The 6,091-nt window shown below is 40.8% G+C and overlaps 1 protein-coding gene across 2 annotated transcripts in view; it reads right to left on the minus strand.

The window, feature by feature from the left end:
- KDM4C (lysine demethylase 4C) overlaps positions 1 to 6,091 on the minus strand; it is a 245,496-nt gene extending 239,405 nt beyond the window's left edge. Inside the window, exon 1 of one of the 2 annotated variants that reach the window (XM_088156977.1) lies at positions 5,836 to 6,091. The gene's annotated coding sequence lies outside the window, so the exon portion shown is untranslated. The remainder of the gene's footprint in view (positions 1 to 5,835) is intronic. The other variant, XM_088156978.1, reaches the window with a different exon arrangement.

A 6,091-nucleotide genomic window follows, 5' to 3' on the forward strand; every position in this document is an offset into this window, starting at 1 on the left:
ACTACTCTACAGCAACAATGTTTCAAAACTATAAATTGGATTAATTTGAGCCCATAAATTTTGAACTGGAAAATGACCTGAATTCATTCCCTAGACATTCTTCTCCCACACCAGGCTCACAGCATGAAAAATATCTTGAAATAAGTGATCTAGGACAAAGGGCAAGAAAAAAAAAAAAAAACTACAGAAAAAGTATTTTTTCTCATTTTTATCTGCAACCCACGATTCAAGAGTTTCTACCTTTTTTAATTAAAACATAGGTATGAAATCCATCATCCTAAACTGGAAGCAGCATGTAACAGCCTCCACCAATTTCAAAAGCAAGTTATCAAGAACCTAACCAGTCTCTACATCTCCACAATTGCTAACAGCAGGTATCTAGATAAAAGTGTCATGGTAGCTTATAATATATATTTTCAGAATACCATCTCATTCTTCAGCAATGTAATACCAAGGAATCTTTAAACACAGAGGATATTACTGCATTTTGCAGAGTTAGATTATTTTTTCCCCATGATTTTGAACCTTTCTAGGCCTTTGATATCCAAAATACTTCATGATGAAGCACTCTACAATCAACAGTATTTTAAGTGATATATCTTCCTCTGCGTATGTTGAATATTTCGCATTTAAATTTCATCTCATAGCTCATGTGCATACTGAGAACAATTATCTAACTGCTCACATTTACCTTCAAACCATACCAGACTTACAGATCTTTACCATGGTCTCATGCAGTCTCTCTCCCAAACTGAAAACTTCTACTCTCACCACAGAAAATCCAATCCATATCTCTGATCATCCTATTTCAGGATCTCTACCAGTTCCAGTAAATTACTTTTAGTCAAGAAAAAAGAATATCCAAGCTGAAAGCACTGTTTAAGATGCAAGTAAACCATCAACTCACACAATGGTCTAACATTCTCAAACTTGGGTGTAGAACTCACAGAGTCCAGACAGTGGTTTGGCCTAGCTCTCAGTTTTCAAAAAGCTAATTTACAATTACCTAAAAGTTCATAAAAATATTCATTGCTAATGCAACTGTGCTGTTTTTGTATTAATTTATTTTTTGGCAAGGAAGGAAAGGAACCAGGAAAGGAACTATAATATTGCTGGAGATAGAAATCACAGGTGGTAGATGTGAACTCCTTCCTAATTAAGCACTTGTTTAAGCACAGTTTTAGTAGGCCTGTCATTTCTGCTTATATGGCATTTAATTAACTCCTTTTACACGTCCCCTCTCAAAAGATACCCTTAACATCAAAACAGACACCTTTTTTTCAGGGATATGCTACAGTAACTGTGATAATAATTTTCCAAGGAACCACTATATGGCAAATCCTTTATTAGAAGCTGAACAAGGACAGCATGAGGGGGAAAGAAAAAGAAGAAACAAAAAACACCAAGCATATAAATGAGGCTCTATAACCTGAGAAACAGAAAGATGCACTTGTTTCTCTTAAAGCTGCTTATTTACAGAACACCTGAAACTGCATTTCTGCACCAGTAAAAAAGCTCACCTTCAGTGTGAGCACTTCCACTCTCATAAAAGATTTTGTAATTCAAAGACCTTATGCAATTTTGGTCTCATTTACCACAGACCCAATACCTAGTGGTCAGGCCATAGCCAGGAATGTCATGCCTTTCTGTTGTTATGACTGAAAGCATGCACACTAAAGCAAACCACACATAGGGTGACCAAAAGCTCGTCACTCCAAACGGATCCCAGGCCCCTGAAATGACATACCATTTAACAGGCACGCCACCTAAGGAACTCATGGAATGGTGTCTGGGAACTACATGGCTCGAACCCACAATATTATATCAGACAAAAGGAGCAAGATGAACTCTAAAGGGCCTTGAGGGGAAGCTGTATGAGGAGCAACTAAGGCCAATCAGTCTGTTCCATCTGGAGAAAAGGAGACTGAGGGGAGACCTCATTGCAGTTACAACTTCCTCAGGAGAGGAAGAGGAGGGGCAGGCACTGATCTCTATGGTGACAGTGACAGGAGCCAAGGAAATGGCTTTAAATTGTGTCAGGGGAGGTTTAGGTTGGATATCAGGAAAAGGTTCTTCACACAGAGGATGTTTGGGCACCAGAATGGGTTCCCCAGGGAAGCAGTCACAGCACCAAGCCAGGCAGGGTTAAAGAAGTGTTTCGACAATGCTCTCAGACTCATGGTGTGATTCTTGGGGTGGTCTTGTGCAAAATCAGATGAACTCAGGGGTCCTTGTGTGTCCCGTCCAACTCAGGACAATCTATGACTGCACATATCTGCGTCAAATCCAAAGGAGATTTCCACAAGGGCAACAGAAGAACACAGAGTTCAGAAGTTCATGAACTCATGTTAAGTATAAGCCATACTACAACTTTGAAGGCAACAAATGAGTTAAGAAAGCGTTTTTCCTCTATTATTAATTATTTTTCCAAGTTTTAAATATTTGACTTATCTCAGTTTTGAAATATTTATCATAATTGATTCAAATAAAATACTCCAAATACTTCCATCAAGTCAAACCCAGACATGAAGAGTTTGACTTCTAAAACTTGGGAGTTTCTCCCACTTTTCTGTTTCTATGTCTTTATTTGTAGCTTACTTTACAGACTTCTACACTTTTACCCAATTTAATTTTAAATGGAAATTACTCTTTTTCAAAACAATTTATGATTTTAGACTATTTATCCAACTCCAAAGTCATAAGCTCGTTCACCATTTTGGCAATTTATATACTTTTTAAATCAAAGAAATAAACCGTGAAAGTGAAACAAAACCTGACTCAGCATAGTAATGTCTGTCATACAGCATTTAACATGAATACACGTATTTATCTAGGTCTTCCTGGAGACAAGCTACATGCTAATATCTAGTCTTTTAATTTTATTAGACAAAACCCAGCAGCTGTAATCCAGCATTAGACAAAATATCACAGGTGTAATGAGCTAAATCCCAAAAATCCAATCAAGTTACTCTATATTCTACTGGCAGAAACGTCACAAAGGAACTGGAGCTTATTTTGTTTGAGAAAGTTCCCTAAAGTATCTGCATCAGTCAATGAATTATCCCACCTTGTCTGAAAATCAGAAACTGGATTTTTTTCAGTATTCAATTTTCACTATGAGATGTGTTTTGAACTTTAACTCTGGAAATTTTAATACCTTAAATTTAAAATCCTGTAATCTTTGTTTATGCAGATTATAGTGATTGTATACATTGTCCTCCTGATGCCTGGGAGAGGCTACCTGGAACAGAGGCTAGACAAGTTTTCAATTACCTAAGTATAGTGACCCAAGTGTATTGTCCCAAATATCCTGTCCCACAAATGTTGGCCATAAATAGAATTACAGATAAAATGACTACTTGCATAACTCAGTAATACTCAGTAATACTCAGTAATACTACTCAGACAGACAAAGCCAACAACTCAACTGCTATGTGCAACTCCACAATTTTAAAGAGGTGAAATCAAGTTGGAGGAAAGGGCAAGCCTACAGCAGAATTAATTATGACATACAACGCCACCTACGAAACCTGAAGTAAGCTGTAAGTTTTCATATAACAAAACTACAGTAAGAGTTTATTTATAACAGATATTGGGATTTTGGACCAGCAAATTCTTATTAATACCCTCATTATGTGATTTGACTATACAACAATTACCATCCTCCAAGTATAAAATATTGGTTATTTTCAGAATATCCTACAGGTCTCCTGTGATTCTAAACAAAAATCAAGAGAAGAACTCACCACATCACTTGCTGATTTTGAGATATGAATTATCAAACTATCAAGTGACTGTGGAGATTTTTTACTAGAGAAGTACTAAAATCTTAACATTTCAGAACATCACTTTTTGAACCATTCTTGTGATCAGTCAGAGATCTTGCAAATACCTTATATTGACAGAATTATAGTAATACATCTTCCCTTCAAAGCTGCATGTATAGTAAATTCATGTTTCAAAAGTTGTTAGGGTGAGGCTTTTTTAATTTACATTGGACGTAGCAGGACGAAAATACCACCTTTAACAGCACCACAACCCTATTCTCATTCTGTACAGCATAATGTTGATGAAATATACCTCACCAAAGGAAAACTAAGAAAAAAAATTCAGTATCAAACTGAATTACCTGCAGAACTAAGAATTAGACTAAGAGCTGCTTAAACTCAAAAAATCCTTAATCTATAATCTACTCCACCCAATATTTTGCAATACAGTTAAGTATAAAATTGTATTTTTAATAAGTACTATGTTTGCTAATGTTACCTTAGGAATATTCTAATAATGAACAGTTGACATAATTTTATTATTTGAATGCAACAGTGATTGTGCAGTCAGATTTAGTACAGAACTATTTATTTGATGTGTTTAGAAATTAGCTCAAGAGATACAACATTCTGCATGCAGCAATAATTAGAGTAAAACTTACAGGATTTGAATTTTTTCCTATTTTATCGTATTTAAAAAATAAAAAAAATACATCAGAGATAAGATCAGATTGTTTTGTTTTTTTTAAACAAGTACTGACCAAAGACTTTTCTCTCATATATATTATACCAGCTCTCATCCAACAGCTACTTAACCACGTCCACATATCTGGGTGATATATATTGTTTCCTTGGTCACTCCCTAGAAAGGAAACTGCTAGCTCCAACATTACCCCAAACCTAAGCTGAGAAAAAAATTAACATGAGGGTCATTAGTTAAGTTTACTCTCACTTCAACTACTGAAATAGAAATCTTTTCTTGTGTTTGGAAAATACTTCTCCGAAGCAATGCCAGCAGCTATTTATGACAGTAAAGGAAAAACAAAGTCAAATTTTATACCACAGACATTAAAAAACCCCACTGCCACTAAGTTTCTTTCTCGTGGATAAAGTGATTCCGCTTAAAAGGTGTGCTTGTTTAGTAGCCACGGAATGGTAACTTCAGTTCCTACAGCTGGTAATTCTCAGCAAAGAATCATAAATCTGCACTTTAAAAAGTAAAAAATAAATGCCGTTTATCCTCTGAGCTAGCGTAACTGTTTTAACAAACACACGGTCACCCGAGTATTTTTCCTAACACAGTTAACCTATGAGAAATATTTTGCACACTTTGCCAGCTAAAATCAAATGCAGAGGAGAGAAAGACAAGACTACTGCCATGGTATGGAGACCTGATCACAAAACTAGCTTCGAAAGCGTGTTATAACCACGGGAAAATGTGGAACAGGCACTTAACTCAGTACTTTGCTCAGCACTCAACTCTGAAGTGTTACCTACATGCAGGAGCGAACAAGCTCCACCAAAAAGAGACGGTCTGGAAAGCCCACAACAATTTCATCAAACCTCTGACAGATGCGGGGAGAGGTAAAAGTCTATTTAACTCCGTTCATGCACTTCGAACACGCGGAGAACCCGCCCGATCCCCCGGAGAGCTCCTACCAGCAGCCCGGACCCAGAACCGCTGGCCGCCAGCAGCAACGCCAGATCCATTTTTCCCACTCCTGCCGGTTTCGCTTCCTCACGTCGGTCCCAGCCGCCACCCTCTCGTCCGCCGCGCAAAGCACCCGCACCCATCCAGTCCCGGAGCGGGGGCTGCCGCGTCCCCCCTCACGACTGCGGGAGCTGCCCGGCGGCACTTCGGCCGCTCCGCCCCGCGTCCCGGGCCCCGGGCCCGCCCTGGCGATGCCCCGCCGCCGGGACCCAACAAGCACCCCCGCTCCGACCTGGCTCGAGTCGCCTCGGCCGCTCCGCCGCCTCCCCCACTCACCCCCGGCCCGCTCGCAGCCCCACACCTCCTTCCCGCACACCCGCGGCCGCCGCCAGGGCCAGCTCGGCGCTCCCTCCGCACCTGTCCGGGAGAGGCTCCAGCGGGGAGGCGCGGCCGGAGGAAGGGATGAGGAGCAGAGAGGCGCAGGACTGGGCGGGGCGGCGCGGGACAGGGCAGGGCGGGGCAGGACAGGGAAGAACAGGCCTGCTCCCTGCCGCCGCGGGGTGCCCCGTCCCCTCGACGCTGCCCCTGCCCTGCCCGCACCGCAGACTCCGCGTTCCCCGATTTCGGATGACAGCTGCTGGATGCGCACGCGCACCCGCGGGGGGCAGCGCAC

Source organism: Sturnus vulgaris, chromosome Z (assembly GCF_052056855.1).
Source record: "Sturnus vulgaris isolate bStuVul1 chromosome Z, bStuVul1.hap1, whole genome shotgun sequence".
Taxonomy (NCBI): Eukaryota; Metazoa; Chordata; class Aves; order Passeriformes; family Sturnidae; genus Sturnus; species Sturnus vulgaris.